Consider the following 18,912-nt stretch of genomic DNA (forward strand, 5'->3'; position numbering starts at 1 on the left):
GTCCGAGCAGTTCCAGGAGGCCCTATTTCTCTCCGACTCTATCATTGTAGACATACAATGGGTAGCTGTCGCTGGCGCGTCTCCTGAAGGGGATGCCCCTGCTGACTTCCTCATGGGTCATAGTCACGACGGATGCCAGTCTCTCCGGGTGGGGAGCGGTCAATCTCAAACGACGCAAGGACACTGGTCCCCAGTCCAGTCCCGTTGGCACATCAATCGTCTAGAAGCCCGTGCGGTGTGCCTGGCTCTCAAGGTTTTTCTCCCACTAACCCACCACAAAGCAGTACGTGTTCTCTCGAACAATTCCACCACGGTGGCCTATATCAATTGTCGGGGGGGGTACCCGGAGTCGTATGGTGGTGCTGGAAGCCAGCAAGCTCTTCACCTGGGCAGAGAGGCACTTGAATCATCTAGTTGCCTCCCACATAGCGGGCAAGAAGAATGTTCAAGCCGACTTCCTCAGCTGATAACGTCTCGATCCCGGCGAGTGGGAGTTGTCCAAGGCGATGGATCTGATTGTTCGCAGGTGGGGGTCCCCCTCACCTGGACCTGATGGCAACTTTGTGCAACGCCAAGGCTGCCAGATTCTTCAGCCGCTGGAGGGAGCATTGCTCTGAGGGAGTGGATACTCTGGCCTTCCTTGGCCTCCTGACATTCTCCTCTACGTATTTCTGCCTTGGCCACTAGTGGGAAAAATTCTCAGGAGAATAGAGCTTCACGGGGACCGGTATTTCTCGTGGCCTCGCAGGCCGTGGTTCACGGATTTGGTAAATCTGGTGACGGATGGTCCTCTTCGCCTCGGCCATCTCCACCGCCTTCTTCGGCAGGGTTTCCTATATTTCAACCAGGCGGATCGCTTCTGTCTAGCGGCATGGCGTTTGAACGGTGAAGATTGAGGAGAAAGGGTTATAAAGAGGAGGTTATCTCCACTCTGCTTCGGGCTCGTAAGCAGTCTACATCCCTGGCCTATATCCGCGTCTGGAAAGTTTTTGAGAGTGCCTGCGCGAAATCAGGTGTCTCGGCTCGTTCGCATTCGGTTTCTGTGATTCTCTCGTTCCTTCAGCGGGGTCTCTCCAAGGGTCTTTCCTTCAGCTCGTTGCGCTTACAGGTCTCCGCTCTCGGTTCCCTCCTGGGCACCATCGAGGGTCATGCGGTGGCCTCTCACCCGGATGACATCCGTTTCCTCAAGGGCGCTAAGCACCTGAAGCCACCCGTCCGGGCCACTTGTCCTTTGTGGAGTCTAAATTTGGTCCTTCGGGTTCTTTGTGCTGCTCCTTTCGAACCTCTCCATTGGGCTACTCTCAAGGACTTGACGCTCAAGACCATCTTCCTGGTTGCCATCTGCTCCGCCAGAAGGGTATTGGAGATTCAAGCATAGTCTTGTAGAGAGCCTTTTCTGCGGTTCTCAGATTTGGGCATCTCTCTCAAAACCATACCTTCTTTCTTGCCGAAGGTTGTTTCCTCTCTTCACATCAATCAGTCGGTGGAACTCCCCATGTTTTCTCCGGAGGACATAGCGGGGCCAGGTGGCAGTGACCTCCGCCACCTTGATGTAAAACGCGTTTTACTGCGTTACCTTCAGGTTACCAATGACTTCCGGGTCTCGGATCATCTTTTTGTTCTGTGGAGTGGTCCAAATAGGGGCAACCAAGCTTCTAAGACTACAATCGCTCGGTGGTTGAAGGAGGTGATTTCTTCAGCTTATATCTGCAAGGGCCGGGCGGTCCCTGAGGGCTTGAAGGCTCATTCCTTGCGTTCTCAGGCTGCTTCATGGGCGGAGAGTCAATTGGTCTCCCCGCAGGAAATATGCAGGGCAGCTACATGGAAGTCCCTGCATACTTTTGCTCGACATTACCAACTTGCCGTACAGGCACCAGTGTTTGGTTCCTTCAGTCGACAGGTACTTCGAGCGGGACTGTCTCGGTCCCACCCTTTGTAGGGAAGCTTTGGTACATCCCATGGTCTGGACTGATCCGGGTATGTACAGGGAAAGGAAAATTAGTTCTTACCTGCTAATTTTCGTTCCTGTAGTATCATGGATCAGTCCAGACGCCCTCCCATGTTGTGTCCGCTCAAACTCTTTCCTGTTTTTTCCTTCTTATAGGAGTATTTTTGTGTCTCTACATGGCTCTCTTGGATTCTCATTACAGACACCGGAAGCATCTTTTACGATGATCTGGGGTAGTCATGCAAGAGTGATTAGTCACGCAGTTCTATTGTTTGGTTTTTTTTCACAACTTTAATAGTTATCATGTTACTTGCTTGACCTTATGCCTTTTACTGCTTTGACAATGGTTATACTGAAGGGCTGCAGGGTAGGCTCTGTCCTGAGCTAGGATACCCTTTCAGTTTTGGTCTGTCTCCATCTGCTGGACAGGAGGCTTAACCCATGGTCTGGACTGATCCGTGGTACTTCAGGAATGAAAATTAACAGGTAAGAACTAATTTTCCTATAAGGGTACATTACACCATACTTCATAATAAACTTGTGGGTAAGCAAACAGGGTTACCTAAAGGGAATCCATGTATAGATGGTAGAATTCTCAGAAAGAAAGCCAGCTGATTATACTTACTGGTCAGCCAAAGAAAAGGTAAGGGATTTGTTGGTTGTCTTTTCTTATTTTTTTCTACAAGTATCAAGGTCCTAAAAACATAGTGTTAGCAAGGCCGCCACCCTATTTACTATGTCTGCCTCTGTCCAGGTGGATATTCTGAGCCACAGTGACAAATCAGTTTAGTGTGAAAGATAATCTATAGCTGAAAATCCCCATATATTACAGGAAATAAGGGGTAGAGACAAGACTTAACTGAGTGAGAAGAAAAAAAAGGAATAAAGAAATGAGAGAGGCTTGCACTAGACATCAGTAAACTTGCCAGTACTTAGAAGTTGGCTAACCATGACCAGCATGAGAATCTAAGTAACATCTCAATTGAGAAGGCTCAAAATATACAAATTTTCACAATTAGATTATTTCACAGTACATTGACAAGGATAATGAAAGACAAATTGTGTGCCAAGAGCCTAAACTTCCTAGCGCATTCTAAGAAATTACTTTCTACGCAACTATGTAACTCTAGTAACATCTGGGAAAACCCAAATCTTCCACCCATGAAATACACTTTGCCTGTTACGAAAAAAAACATTGGGACTCTATATTAAAAGTCTTCTGGGAACACAAATTTGATCAAAAGTCCCAGAACTTATAGACTGAAATTATATAGAAGATTCTAAAAATTCAGTCAAATCCAAATCTGCTTTTCGACCTTGACCCATCTGAATTACTTCTTGAGAGGTAATAAGCCTTAACAATAGGTGGAATAGCAATAGCAGGAAATTTCAAAACTTCAAGCAAATATTTTTTTAAAAAGTTCTAAAGGTGATATTAACTCCAGAACAGGTAAATTGAAGACTCTCAAATTGAGATAACGAAACACATTTTCAATATTTTCCATCTTCTTAGCATTTAACAAATCCTTTGGAATTAAATTCACTTGTGCATCCTGTAATGTAAGCATACATTTATATCTTCCATTTTTACTTTCTGAGAAGAAAGTACAGTTTTTGTTATTTGTATATGAGTATTGATATCTGAGGTAAGATCCACAAGAGAGGATATTGATTTCTCCAGCATAACAAGGGTAGACTAAACATTCTAAAGTCACTACCTGTGGTTTCTCAAGCATCTCACGGTGAATAGCTTGTATTACCCCTTTGTTTCTGAAAGCTAGAGGAGTTGAAAAGCTTCCACTAACCTCCCTTCCATCAGCTGGAGTTGAGGATTGAACCTGTAAGTTCACAAGGCATCTCGACTGCCAGCATCTTGCACAGAGGACACAGACTTATCCAGAGAATCCAGGAAAAGACCTCTTTCAGTATGAAGCAAAACTTCCTCAGATGCCGACGCTGCCACAGGATGCTGCAATTGCCCATGAGTCGCCCATAGATGACATCCAGTGTGGGGGAGGATGAATTCTTGGCACTTCAGAGCTCAGCGATGACTCAATGTTCTGCAGGGTCTCAGTTTGTTTCACAGATCTCACCGCAATGGAACCGGCCCCAGAAGGAACATCTGAGGCTTGGGTAAAAAAGCCCTCAATTTTGGGCTGTAAGGGATCAACCATGGGGGGAACTGTGGGCCCATCCCAGATCTTGCCCTTACCCTTTGGAAATCGAGCAAAGAAGCAATTTGTGAGGAACTCAAAAACCACATCCTCTCTCTAGGATGATACTGTTGGTTGGCTGGGAAGGGGGAAGAAAAAGGGATTCTTTGTAATAAAAGGAACTTTATTTTAAAACAATTTTCTTAAACTGCCCAGTTACTTTCTTAAAATCACACAGATGAGTAGTAGGACTGACGCATAAGATTAAAGACCAAGTGGGGAAGGGAGTTTATTATCACTCTCCCCACCAACAGCTTATCTGCATTACAACTGGTCCACATAATTTAAGAAAGGTAGCTAGACTGTTCCTGTCATGCAAAATGTTGAGAAAACACTGGTGTAGATTGTGTCTACAAGAGTATTTCATATGCCTGGAACATGGGATGGCATTTCAAGGACTGTCAAGCATCTTTTGAAGAAGGGGATGAAGTGTCTTCTACAACAGACTGGCAAACTTACTGAGGGTGACTATAAACTAGAATCAGCAGGGATGAGTGAAATCTTGAGAAAATAAATTCTTGGAGGGTTAAACTATTACTAATTGTTGATATTGTATGTTAATTTAAGGTTAGTATTTGTTTTCTAGGATTAAAACTCTGTGTAGTGGGAAAATAGAATTTTATTAATTCTCTGAGCTAGTAAAAGATAGTACTTATTTGTCTGTTTAGAATTGTGAGTTTGCAAAGGTCCCTTTACTGGGTCCTGGGCAAGTAGTTACTAGTTTGATTCCCACCACCCCCTCTCTTGTGTTTGCCATATAGATTATCACTCCCAATAAGTCAATTAATGATTTAGAATAATATTCAATTAACCCTGATTTTAATGAGTGACTATTAGTCCTGTTGCTAGTCATTCAGTAACACATTATTCACCTAGTTATCAAATTTAAAAAACATACCAGTGAATTTTCAAACATTGAATGCAAAGAATAACACATAAGCGAATACATGCTATTTTCAAAACTGCAACTTCCATGCATAAATCAGGATCCACAAGTAACTTTGAACATGTAAGAAAGGGGTGTACCAAGGACATTCTAGGGTGGGGGCCAACAAATACACAAATGAATTATTTTTTTATTTTTTATTTTTTATTTATTGCATTTTCAAACATTTTACAGAACAATAGTTCAGAATATGACATCATAGCATGAGGCGAAAAATACAAAGCAAATTTTTTAACAGGAAAAAAAGAAAACAAATCCTGATATCATATCATATGATTTTACCACCTCACTATTTCTGTCTCTATTTATAAGAAATAGGGGAGACATATTTTAGATTACAAGCAGAGTCAAAGGAATAATCTCTTAACACAATGTTAAATGCTTTAGAGTTAACCTGTGCATATTTAAATCTATTTTCCCACTACCTTCGATGCTAACTAGAGTGAGAATTAAGATAAATTCGTAGCTGCTCTGGTTCTCTAAACTTATATCTTGCTTCTTTGAACAATATAAGACAATAACATGGGAATCGGAGTATAAATTTCACTCCCCTTGCCAAAACTTCCGCACGCATTTCCAGGAATTTTTTCCTCTTTATTTGAGTTAGCTTCGTTACATCCGGAAAATTTTTTATTAAATATCCATAAAATTTCTGAGCTTGGTTTCGAAAGAACATTTTAAGGATCAAATCTCTTTCAACAGATGTGTCCAGTTGGACAAACAATGTGGCTCTCTCTTCCACTATAAGCTCATACGATTTTTCTAGAACAGATGTCAAATCAAAGGATTCTTCCTCTTTTTGCTTTTGATTAAAGTCTCCTTCTTTGTTTGGCTGGGGTAAATAATATATTTTGTTTATTTTAGGTAAGTCCGGTTCCGATATCTTCAATATATTTAGAAAATAAGATCTAAGTAACTCCCGATGTGATAGCAAACGTAATTTGGGAAAGTTTAAAATCCTTATATTATTCCTTCTTACAAGATTTTCCAGATTTTCCATCTTATTCATCTGAATATTCTCTGACTTTATCAGATTCATTTGGACTTTCTCTACTTCTATAACTCGCTTCTCCAAACCAGTGGATATCAATTCATTTTTCTCAAGTCTCTTTTCTAAGACTTGGCTTTGCTAAATACTCTCTTTTACCGTATTTGTTAATGATGTAATAGATTTTTCCATAGTTGAGATAGCTTTTAAAATATGTTCCAATGTAACCTTTGAGGTATTCAGATGTTGAGATTCACATACAACACGAATTTCACTCTCTCTTCTCACACCAGTGTTAAGAAAACTGTTACCTTCAAGGGCTTGCTGCAGCACTTCTACGGGTGGGTCCCTGGAGCTCGTTGACTCTGAGCTCACCGAGGTAATTATGGCTTCCTCGCCGCCTCTCTGGGACTCCCCTTCCTGAAAGGCAGATTTTCTTTCCAGCAAAGCCACGATGTCTACATCAGGTTCCAGTTTCTTAAACGGCGCCTCTGGGTTGGTAGGAGCGCCGGGGCTCAAAGACGTCTCTATGGCCAGGGGGCTCAGCGGCTGCTCTCCGCTGACTCCTCCAACGGCCCCTCCCTCCGGCTGTATCTGCATCAGGCCAGCAAAAACCTCCTCGATCCGCGGTTGACGAGTAGACTGCAACGGAGTTGAGGTAATATCTTTCACTTTTGCTTTACGTTTAGTATGAGGCATACTATTATTTAGAGAAAAAAAATTTCCAGGAAAGAAGCAATAGTAAAGCAAAAAAGTCAGAGTAAACGCGGAGCTCTGTTTTTGCTGTTCACTCCTCGGCAGCCATTTTGTCTCCTTCACAAATGAATTATTTTAAAGTCTGCCAAAGTGACATGCATAAGTCTTTTACTTGTGTATATTTACATCTACTCAGTGTCTGATGTAAGTGATCAAAAACATTGTTAAAGTGAAAAAATGACTCGGTAGAGGGTCTGGGTGCAATAGTGGGGATTTCACGATGAAGAGCCAGGATAGTCTTCACGAGTTGCAATTAGACTGGGTGAACTGGTAGACTAATTGATAAAACTGGTTATTTCATTGCCGTGTGCATGTTATAAAATACACTGACTTGGAGGGAGATTTCAAAATGGTGACACTGAAGGTTTTCTCCAGCTTGATTCCTGTTTTCTCTTTACCTATGATGAAGCATAAGGGTTAACCTTGGGTCTTCCCCTCTGACTCTGGAAGTCCTTCCATCTCAGGTCAATTTACTGTCAAGCTGGAGGCTAACCATGTGGATCTTGAGAGGCAGCCTTTGGACAGTCTGGCTGGGGCTAGTGATCCTGCAGACATCCTTGGCCTTGATACAACTTTGAGTGCTGAGAATAGGGCAGCTCTGCAGCAACCGTCGTGAGACCATGTGAGGGATTGCATAGACAACTCCCTCAATCTACCCTAAATGACCGAGCTCAGGTAACCTGCCTCATCCTCCTTAAGCTGGGGCACCCAAGGGACTATGGGAGAAGGGAGGAACCATTGTAAGGTTTTGGGTGGACCCTTGGACACTGTGGCAGCTGACCAAGCCCAAGGGGGGAAGTCCCCTGAGGGGCCACAGGTCAGACTCAGCTTTGGGACACACAACACAGAATTATATCTTTTATTAGATTTGAGAAGCCACCAGAGGTGGCAGTAGTGAGTAGAGATGAAGCCCAGCTAGGCTAGAATTCCTCAGAATACTGGAACAGCGATTCCCTCTATGGCTGTCCTGTAGTGGAGAAAACTGAGATAATGAATACAGTGGAACATACATAGTGTTCTGGTATAGAGCCTCGTTGGTAAAGTTACTTACACAGCGGTTTCTCCCGGAAGGTGACACAGAAGCTGGAATAGAGGCGGGCCCTCGAGGAGCGAGTACCTGGTTCCAGGGAACAGCTCTGAGGAAATAAAGTTGGTAACTCACTGATGATGTAGGCAGCGGTTTCTTCCAAGCAGAAGAGATAAGTTCAGGCAGCGAGTCAGGGAACATTGGCCCTCGAGGAGCGAGTACTGGTTCCTGATAGCGACCTGAAAGAAATGAGAGAGGCCCCCGAGGAGCGGGTACCCCGTTAGGATAAAGTCCAAAGTTGGAGTGGCAGAGTAGCTAGGTACGGAGAGTGAATCCCATCCGTAAGGAGTTCCCATTCCTTGCTAACTCGATTAGCTAGCAAAAAGTGTAGGCTTTTGTATCCGGGATGTGTGAATTCATCACAGGGACGCCCCTGAGGTTCGCACCAAAGAGAGAATAAGCAGGTCCTCATGGCGTGCGTGCACCCTATGGTACCTGGACAACATGGGATGCAGCACCCAAGCCGGACCGGGGACGCCGGAGAGGATGGCAGGCAGACGCTGCAGCAGCCAGACGTCCATCAACCGCGGGAGGAGTCGTAAAAAAGGTAAGGTGGGCGGAGGGAAGATGTCAGGCAGCGACAGTCGTAACAGTATCCCCCTTCAAAGGGCGGTCTCCTCTGTGGGTACCAGGTTTTGGCTTCAAAGGATATGCGAGATGAAATTGATGGATATTAGCCTGAGGCTCCCAAAAGTTTTCTTCGAGGCTGAAACCTTCCCAAGAAAGAAGGTATTCTAATGTTTTGCCTCGTCTTCGGACATTAAGAATAGCTTCGACCTTATGCATTGATGGCAGGTGGTTCCTGAGTCTTGGAAGAGAATTCACTGAGTATGAGAGGTTTCAAGAGTGAAACGTGAAAAGTGTTGTGGATGTTTTTCCGGGTGGTAGCTTCAGACTGTAAGTGATGTTGCCAAGACGTCGGAGGATTGGAAATGGTCCAACGTAGCGAGGAGCAAATCGAGTGAAGGGTAACTTCAGTCTGAGATGTTTGGTGGATAACCAGACTTTGTCACCAGGTTTGAAGACAGGCGCTTGAGAATGGTTAGCGTCATAAAACGTCATAGCACGGTCACTCGCTTTAACTAGCATGTCTTTCGTCTGAGTTCACAGATTATGGATTTCATCAGCAGTAGATTGAGCTGCTGGGGACATCACTGAGAGCTTCAGTGGAAGTGGCGGTGTTGGTGAACGTCCATATACTACTTCAAAAAGTGTTGATCCAGTTGATGTTGCTGGATGAGAATTGATGGTGAATTCAGCCCAAGGTAACAGTTCAGCCCAGTTATTCTGACGACAACTCACTTAGGCTCGAATGAACTGTTTTAAGGTTATATTCATCTGTTCTGTTTGACCATTTGATTGCGGATGATAAGCTGAAGTGTAGTCTAGAGAGATGTCGAATAGCTTGCACAAGGCCCTCCAGAGTCTTGCCATGAATTGGGATCCTCGGGCTGAGACTGTGTTTTGGTAGGCCGTGAAGGCGAAAAATTTGCGCTATGAAGAGCTTCGCAAGCTCCAAGGCTGAAGGTAAGCCAGGCAGCGCCACGAAATGGGCCATCTTGCTGAAGCGATCGATTGTTACCCAGATGATATTCATTCCTCCAGAAAGAGGTAAATCGACTACAAAGTCAGTAGCGATGTGTGGCCAGGGCTGTTCCGGAGCTGGCAACGATTGCAGCAATCCCCACGGTTTGCCTGAAGCAGGTTTATGTTTGGCACAGTTGGTACAAGATGCCACGTAGGATAGTGTATCTTTTTTGATAGTAGGCCACCAATAGAACTTCTGGATCTTGAGCAGGGTGCGTCGTTGACCAGGATGGCCAGCCAACTTGGAATCGTGCGCCCAAAAGAGCACTTTCTTCCTGAGGTGTTTAGGCGCAATGGTTTTACCAGCGGGCACAGAATGTGTAGTCGCCAAGATGACTTTCTTTGGGTCAATTATGTGTTGAGGTTCTTCAGGCACATCCTCCGAGAGAAAGGAGCGTGGCAAGGCATCAGCTCTGGTATTCCTGTCTCCGGGGCGATATTTAAGCACAAAGTCAAAGCGATTGAAGAATAAGGACCATCTAGCTTGTCTGTGGTTAAGATGTTGCGCATGGCGGAGATACTTTAGATTTTTATGATCCGTGAATACGGTTATTTGATGTTGAGCGCCTTCAAGCCAAGGCCGCCATTCCTCAATTGCTAGCTTAATAGCCAAGAGCTCTTTATCTCCGATCCCATAGTTCTTCTCTGCCGGGGAGAAACGTCGTGAGAAGAAAGAGCAGGGACGTAAGGATTTGAGGTCTCCAGTTTGGCTCGATACAGCCCCCACACAGACATCCGAAGCGTCAACTTCAATGATGAATGGCTTGTTGGGATCAGGATGACACAAGCATAGTTCCGTGGAAAAGGCAGTCTTTAATTTCTCAAAAGCAGAAATGGCCTCCGCAGACCATTTTGAAGCGTTGGCACCCTTGCGGGTCATTGCGTCAAGGGCACTGTTAAAGAAGAGTAGTTCTTTATAAAGCTTCTATAATAGTTGGTAAACCCCAAAAATCATCTCAAGGCCTTCAGGCTGGTAGGTTGGGACCAATTTTTAATGCTCTCTAGCTTTTGAGGGTCCATCTGGAAGCCATCTTTAGACACGATATAGCCAAAAAAAGGCACAGAGTATGAAATTCGCACTTGGATAGTTTGGTGTAGAGCCAGTGTTCACGGAGTCAGCGTAATACTTGCTTTATATCCTCTAGATGAGTGGGCAAATCCTGAGAAAATATCAGGATATCATCCAGGTATACCACGACACTCTTGTACAACAAGTCCCACAAGATGTCGTTCATCGTGTTCTGAAATACAGCGAGTACATTGCACAGGCCGAAGGGCATTGCTAAGTACTCAAAATTGCCGTCTCGAGTGTTGAAGGCTGTTTTCCATTCGTCGCCACTGCAAATGCGAACTAAGTTGTAGGCCCCCTTCAGGTCAAGTTTTGAGAATATTTTGGCCCCCTGAAGCTGGTCAAACAGCTCCAAGATTAAAGGCAGGGGGTAGCGGTCTTTAATCGTGATCTCGTTCAGACCTCGGTAGTCGATACAAGGACATAAGGTACCGTCCTTCTTCCCCACAAAGAAGAAGCCTGCGCCGGCTGGAGACTTTGATGGTCTAATAAACCCCTTCTGTAAATTCTCCTTGATGTATTCAGACATAGCCTTATTCTCAATCACTGAGAGTGGATAGACACGTCTTTAGGAGGTTCAGTATTGGGTTTCAGTCTTATGGCACAGTCATAGGACCTATGCTTTGGAAGAATGTCAGCATCTTCTTTGGAAAACACATCTTCTTTGGAAAAGATGTGTATTGAGGTGGCAGTCCCGGCATCACTGGAGTTGTAGGCATGCAGATGATAGGAGCAATCTCCTTAAGGCACTTTCCATGACAACCTGGGCCCCAGCAGGAAAGTTCCAAGGAAGCGCAGTCGAATTGGGGTTGGTGCGACTGCAACCAGGGTAACCCCAGGACGATAAGGTGCATGGCCTTCTCTAACACAAGGAAGGGAATTGACTCTGTATGGAGAGCTCTGGTGCGAAGGGTTACCGGTTCCGTTTGGCAAGTCACGTCACCCGGTAAGGGCTCCCCATGGATGGAAGATAGGAGTAGTGGAACCTTCAAAGTGACGAGGGGAATCCTCAAATGTTCCACTAGGCGTCGAAGAATAAAGTTGCCTCCTGCCCCTGAATCCACCAGGGCAAGAGTTTGAAACTCAGATGGTCTGCAGATTAAGGAGACTGGGAGAGAGAGCGAAGGAGAGGGCAAAGTAAGGCCTAAGAACAGTCCTCCTGCAGGACTTAGGTCGTCCGTTTCCTGGACGAATTGGGCATATTGGGACATCGTGACCAACCTGTCCACAAAACATACACAGATCATGCCTCTTCCGAAATCTTCTCTCTTTAGAAGTCAAATGACTGCGACCAAGTTGCATTGGTTCATCTCCACCGGCAACAGGAATTACTGGAACCATCCGAGGTGCAGGTTTAGCTCTAGACTCCTTCTGACCTGATCCTCTATTAGGCCAGAGTTCTTTCACCTTATCACAAAGCCGGTAGTCGATTCTAGTAGCCAAAGCCAATAGTTCATCCAGCGAGTCAGGTGTTTCATGAGCGGCCAACTCGTCTTTCAAGCGCGTATCCAGGCCTCTGAAGAAGAGAGTTTTCAGGCATTTGGGGTCCCAGCAGAGTTCTGTAGCAAGAGTCTTGAACTCTATCGCAAAATCAGCCAGTGGTCGGTTGCCTTGCTTCAGGTCCACCAGAGCAGAACCGGCAACAGTCACTCAGGCAGGATCGCCAAAAATGGATTTAAATAAGTCCAAAAATCCGTCAATATTCTGCAAAATAGGATCCTTGCATTCCCACAGTGTTGAGGCCCAAGACAAGGCCCTTCCATCAAGATAAGATAGAATGTAAGTAGTCTTGGCAAAAGCTGTGGGGAAGTGAGAAGGCTGTAATGCAAAATGCATGCAGCACTGGTTTAGAAAGCCCCTGGTTCTCTGAATCTCTCCCAAGAAATGAACTGGAGCAGCCAGCGGTATAGTAGTCTTTAAAGTTACTTCTGGTAACTGACCTTCATTACTGGAAGTAGCAATTTGAGTCTTCTGTGCGTGCAGGTGATGGAACGCTGAAGTGAGTTTCTCCAATGTGTCTTGCTGTTCAGCAATGTGCAGGGCCAGGCCCGGAATGACCTGCAGAGCTTTGAGCTGTGCCGGATCCATGGAGTTAGCAATCTGTTATTGTTTGTAAGGTTTTGGGTGGACCCTTGGACACTGTGGCAGCTGACCACGCCCACAGGGGGTTAGAGAAGTTCCCTCCCAGATTGACCAGAAGACTGGTGGGACCTCTACTTGGGGAAACTTACGTAGAAGACCTTGACAAGAGGCTTATCAAAGAGCCAACCCAGAGGGAACGCCCCCATACTCTGAGGTTAAGGCAGTAATCCTCCGAAAAGCAGGGTTTATCATAGAGGCCTATCGGCAAACATTTCAAGAGGGAGTTTTATGGGCTTGAGAGAGTCCTCAGGATCAGTTCCACTGCCTTCAAAAAGGTCTCTTGGAAATGGCTACATCCAGAAGAGAAAACCGGAGAGAAGGTGGCAAAAGCAATTTTGTTGGAGCAGTTCCAGGACAGTCTTAGTTCACCTACGCGGCAGTTGGTTTGCAGGCATCCAGCCCTGACCTTGGAAAAGGCACTGGAAGTAGCAGAGGCGTACTACCAGGCCCAGACTATGCCTGCACCCATATTCTGCTGAGGAAAACCCCTCAACATTGAAAAGGAATGATAGAACTTGGAGAAGGCCCAACTGGATCAGGCATCACAGCAGCCACCTTCAATGGACTTGACGTGCTTCTGTTGTGGTGAGCGAGGACACTTTGCAAGAAACGTTTCCCGCAGGGAACTGGAGGTTACGGACACTAACCTGGTAACTGCCTATGGTTACAATTTGGTGGATGTCTCCAGCCTGCAGACTCCTATATGTGTGATATCAATGCAGCTGAATGGCATCCCCACCCAAGCGTTATTGGATTCAGGTAGTGAAAAAACGCTGGTGCAGAATGACTTGCTGGGGTGGCCCCGAATCACAGGAAGAAAATTAGTGACCGTGGCATGTATTCATGGAGACCATCAACAATGTCCCACCACCCGCGTATACCTAAAGCCACTGGCCAGTCAAGGGATGATGGAAGTCTGAGTACTGCCTAGCTTGACCTATCCTGTGGTCATTGGGCAGGATTGCATGAATTTCAAGGCCCTTTTGCAATGGAGCCTCGTAAGCACTGGCGGCAATGCTGATAGGACAGCTACACCCTAGCATGAGGATAAGGTCCATCTACAGAATCTGAAAGCTGAGGTGGTTACCCAGCTGCTTCTCTCGCAGAGGAAAGTGGAACAATATTAGCCAGGAGCTAAGGCCACAGAAATGACAATACTCCTTAGTGGGTGCCCTGTCAAGAGGGGTGTCCCTTGGACAGGGGAGCACTCAGCCCAACAAGGCTGAGCTGAGGGGGAGGGTATGTGAGGGAGTGCATAGACAACTCCCTCAATCTACCTTAATTGGCCGGGCTCATGTAACCCGCCTTAAGCTGGAGTACCCCAAAGGATTATGGGAGGAGGGAGGAACCCAGCCCTGGAGCATAAAACCTAAGGGCATAGACAGCTTAGTGAAGCCCTTTGAGGAGAGCAAGAGTTCCCATACGTCTGGACCTGTGAGGTGGGTGAACTTATGTAAGGGCTATTTGGACTTGAGTGTGTTTCTTTCTTGAATTGGGAACTATTCAGCTTTGGGTTACTTTAAAGTACACTGTTATACCAAAGTGAAGGCTGGACACCAGCTTCCTGGTGTCGTCTTCTGGCTGTGAACCAGCCACTGACCGCTTGGCCATACCACAGATACCATCTGAGGATGTTGCTGTCCTGGCATGAACAGATGATATTCTAGATTCCAACGCAGCTGGTGAGAGCAAGATAGCCACTTTTTAACATTCTTTGGCCTCCTCGTCACACCACAAAGGGAATCCTTTTGGAGCGGTGGCATCTCTACAAATTACTACCCTTAAGAGAAACATGGGGGGGTAACCTGCATGGAGCAACAGTTACTACATTGGGAAGCTTGCTGGGCAGACTAGATGGACCATTTTGGTCTTTTTCTGCCATCATAACTTTCAGGTCGATCCAGTATCGTCCGCTCGAGGATTGCCCGTCTGTAACGTGCTCGTAGCGCACAATTCGGGCGCGCAAGGCAATTCGGCGATACAGTCTCCAGTTTCACACGTCCGTATCGCTTCTGAAAACAGACGCATAACCCTTTCCGCACCCGGCATGTAAATGAACGAAAAAGCTGTATAATGAAGGAATTAGCTATTCCCCTGCGATACTGTAACGGGCGCTGATATTATCTCCTCCGTAACCCGCTGTTCTGCCGCAGCCTTAACCTGCTAGTTTACCGCCTCCCCCTAGTAGGAGTTAGTGTAGTGTAGTGTAGGGTAAAAACATTGCTTACCCGCCCTGGTCCCGTCCGGTCTCCTGCAGCCCCGTCCGGACCGGACGGGGCTGCAGGAGACCGGACGGAACCAGGGCAAAAAAAAACAAACGAAAAAGTAGCAAGGCTCGGGCCTGCTATGGTAAGTTTAAAAAGTGTAAAAAAACAAAAAACCTGTGTGTTATATAAAAAAATAAAACAATTTTAAATACCTGTCGGAGGGCCGTGGGTCCCGGTGGGCGGCGGGCAGCCATCAGCGGCATCCGGTAGTCCCTTCTCCCTTCCTCCCTCCCTCCCCTGCCTGGATGAGCGCCAAAATCGCACGAGCGGGTCGGCAGCGGGGGGCGGCAGCAGGATCCGGGAGCGGCAGGTAGGCGGCAGCGGGGTCCGGGGGTGGCAGCGAGATCCGGGGAGCCAGCAGCGGCAGCGTGTTCGATCGGGCAGGCAGCTAGGTGGCAAAGTAAAGATGGCCGCCTGCACGGGAAAATCGTGCAATTGGCCGCTGAAGACGTGACGTCATGACGTTTGGCGTCACGGGGTGTGACGTCACGTCTTCAGCGGCCAATTGCACGATTTTCCCGTGCAGGCGGCCATCTTTACTTTGCCACCTAGCTGCCTGCCCGATCGAACACGCTGCCGCTGCTGGCTCCCCGGACCCCGCTGCCGCTGCCCCCCCGGACCCCGCTGCCGCCTACCCGCCGCTCCCGGATCCTGCTGCCGCCCCCCCGCTGCCGCCCCCCCCCCCCCCCCCCCCCGCTGCCGACCCGCCCGTGCGATTTTGGCGCTCATCCAGGCAGGGGAGGGAGGGAGGAAGGGAGAAGGGACTACCGGATGCCGCTGATGGCTGCCCGCCGCCCACCGGGACCCACGGCCCTCCGACAGGTATTTAAAATTGTTTTATTTTTTTATATAACACACAGGTTTTTTGTTTTTTACACTTTTTAAACTTTTTTACACTTCCTGGTGCCTGTCATTTCAAATGTCATTTGAAATGACAGGTACCAGCGCACCCAGGTTACTGTATAGGCGCTGTTACAGCGCCTATACAGTAAAATGGGTTGCGCGGGCATAACCCTTCCCTAACGCTTCACAGCCGTGGCATGCATTTGCATGCGATTAGAGGAGAGTATCGGGGAGTTAGTGAAGAGAACTGTGCGTGCGGGGAGGAAGGGTGCGCCTGACACTACCTCACTGTTTTTACCGCGGCCTTACTGGATCGACCTGTATGTTACTATGTAAATTTGGGAATTCGTTTCTTCCTTGGGAGTTGTGATGTACAGTCGGATGATTGAAGGTTCTACTCAAGGTACATATTGCAAAATTTTGCTTTGACAAATTTTTGCCTTGCCTCATCCTAAAATTGTCAGTATGGAGGTCTGGGAGGTAATGGGGCAAACCCTTTCCTTGAAAATTGATTCTACAGTGGCTCTTGATACTCTCAAGATACTGAATTTAAATTGGTTAAATCACATTTGGAGATAGTTAAAAACAGCCTTGGAGAGCAGAAGAACTTGACTAGTTCTATTATAAAGGATAATATAGGCATTTCCAGGGAAATTCTTTTTGGAAAACTTTTCCAGACATTGCAATTTTCATCTTTTAAATTTTCCAAAACTCCTGTCTGTCACACCATTGGAACTATTTAAAAGATTATTTAGAGAATGCTTGAAAATTCCAGAACAGAATATTCCACCTATTTCTAGACTTTACAATTTTACAATGAAGTAGTTCACTGGAAAACTCCAGTTCCTGATGAAGAAATTGATTTTTTTAAATCTATCAGATTTTCTGGAAAGACCTGGATAAGAGTCTGTTTTATCTGCCCTCTTGCTGTTTTCTTTAGTGCTAAATTCAGATAGGGAATGATTATGACTTTTCTTTATTTATTTATTTTATTTGTAGCTTTTATATACCGAGGTTTAGCACAAGCCTTCACCCCGGTTTACATTGAAACAAAACAATTATACATAGAACAAGTTGTGAAACGAAAGTATATGCATATAGCAGGTCATGGAACAGGTTGTAACAGGAAATAACTAAAATATCTTAAGTCAAATAACGAAAATGAATATAGAAACGAAAAACGAGGAAGGTAGATTCAAACGCGTGCTCTAAACCCATAAACTCTAAACCTGTACGAAGGGGGGGGAGAGAGGTAGAAGGTAGGGGTAGGGGGGTCGGATGGGGGGAAGAAGCAAGGGGAGGGCAAGAGGGGGGGGCAAGGGGAGGAGGAAGGGGTAAAGAAGAGGAGAGGAGAAGAGGGGAGTAGGAGGGGTGGACTAAGGCATCACAATTGTAATTAGCCTAAATTATCGTTGAAAGTCTGACTGAAGATCCAAGTTTTCAGTTCTTTTTTGAATGATTTATTATCGCTGATAGTGGTGAGGTAGCATGGTAGGGCGTTCCAAAGTTTTGGCCCCGCTTTAAAGTTAAAAATGTTTCCTTTTTGAATTGTAATGTTAGAATGTTCCCCAATATATCCAGGAGCACTCAAAAGAATCAAAAACTTTTGTTGATGTGTCCCACAGTTTTGCAATTACGGGCTTTGTTTTTCCTTAAATACTCTTGCTTGTATATTGTTAAATATGTCTAATAATTATGCATTCTTTGATCCTCCCCAGCTCACTGTATTTTTAGATTCTAAGAAAGTTCTAAGACTCCTGTTGGCTGAGTCATCCACCACAGAATTAGCATAATATATGCCCTTAACTATACAAGTATCTTAATTTGGAACCTTTTTGTGCTGTGTTTTCCTTTTCTTTTTCTAGAGTATCTAGGAAGCATTGGTTATTGGGATCTCACATGTAGGGGACTTGATTTACAGTGCTATATTTGTAACTTTTGCATATTAGGATTTTTCTTTGTATTTTTTAATTATGCATAACTGTGTTGTATTGCTTTTCAAGTTTTGTTTGATTTGTATAATTGCAAATTTATAAATACCTTGATTTACATGTATAAAAGCTGATTAAAGGGTTAAAAGCAACACAATTAAAATTTATGTGCATATCCTTTTAAAATTGGAAGTATAAATATGTGGATATATGATTTGCACACACTTATCTGGCTTTCCCTCTACTTAGACAGATAAATTTGAACTTATTCGGATAGGCTGAAGCACTTATCCAGCTATATTCTGACTTATCTAGCTAAGTAGCAGCAGGCCTACATAGCAGGATGAGTCTGAAAAGCACCACTTGTCCATCTAAGCGCTTTTTGGACTTATCTGGATATGTGCTGCTACGTAATTGGATATATTGGCATTTGTCCAGATAAGTCCGAACTTATGCGGCTCATGGATTTACATACGTGAGCATTTGTGCGCTCAGGTGTATTCATATTTTATAACTCATACATATCCTTTCTGCAAAGTTGTAAAATACAGTAGCAACTTTGTGTGGCACTTTATGTCCAGGAGGGTATAGAGTCCAACAGGATAAAGATCATATAAGAGACTAAATGCTCAGTAGAATCTATATGGGTAGAAATCCCATGTGTGTTGGGTAGGAGTATACTACCGTCCACCTGAACAAAATGGTCAGACAGATGATGAAATGCTAAGAGAAATCAGGGAAGCAAACCAATTTGGCAGTACAATAATAATGGGAGATTTCAAATACCACTTACTCAAGAGAGTCAGTGGTTAACCACAATATAGAATCAAATATACAGAAATGTGGAACCCAAACAAACATTTAACAATTATTTAGCCTATGAAGGTGTCAGCAAGCCTTGACGTTATGTGTCACTTTTCACTCAGACACTAACCGGTCTTATCGATCATTCACCTTCCTCATTTTATTTAATGCAAACAATTTTTTTCTTTCTTTTTTCTTTTTCTATATTTAAAAAAAAAAAAACAAAACCAAAAAACTGTCCTCCGTTTATATCAACAAGAATGACTCATTCAAAAATGGTTGCCAGCATTGCCCTACACTGGCCGGTGTTTCGCTGGGTTAGCTTCCTCAG

This window comes from Rhinatrema bivittatum, chromosome 3 (assembly GCF_901001135.1).
Source record: "Rhinatrema bivittatum chromosome 3, aRhiBiv1.1, whole genome shotgun sequence".
NCBI classification, from domain to species: domain Eukaryota; kingdom Metazoa; phylum Chordata; class Amphibia; order Gymnophiona; family Rhinatrematidae; genus Rhinatrema; species Rhinatrema bivittatum.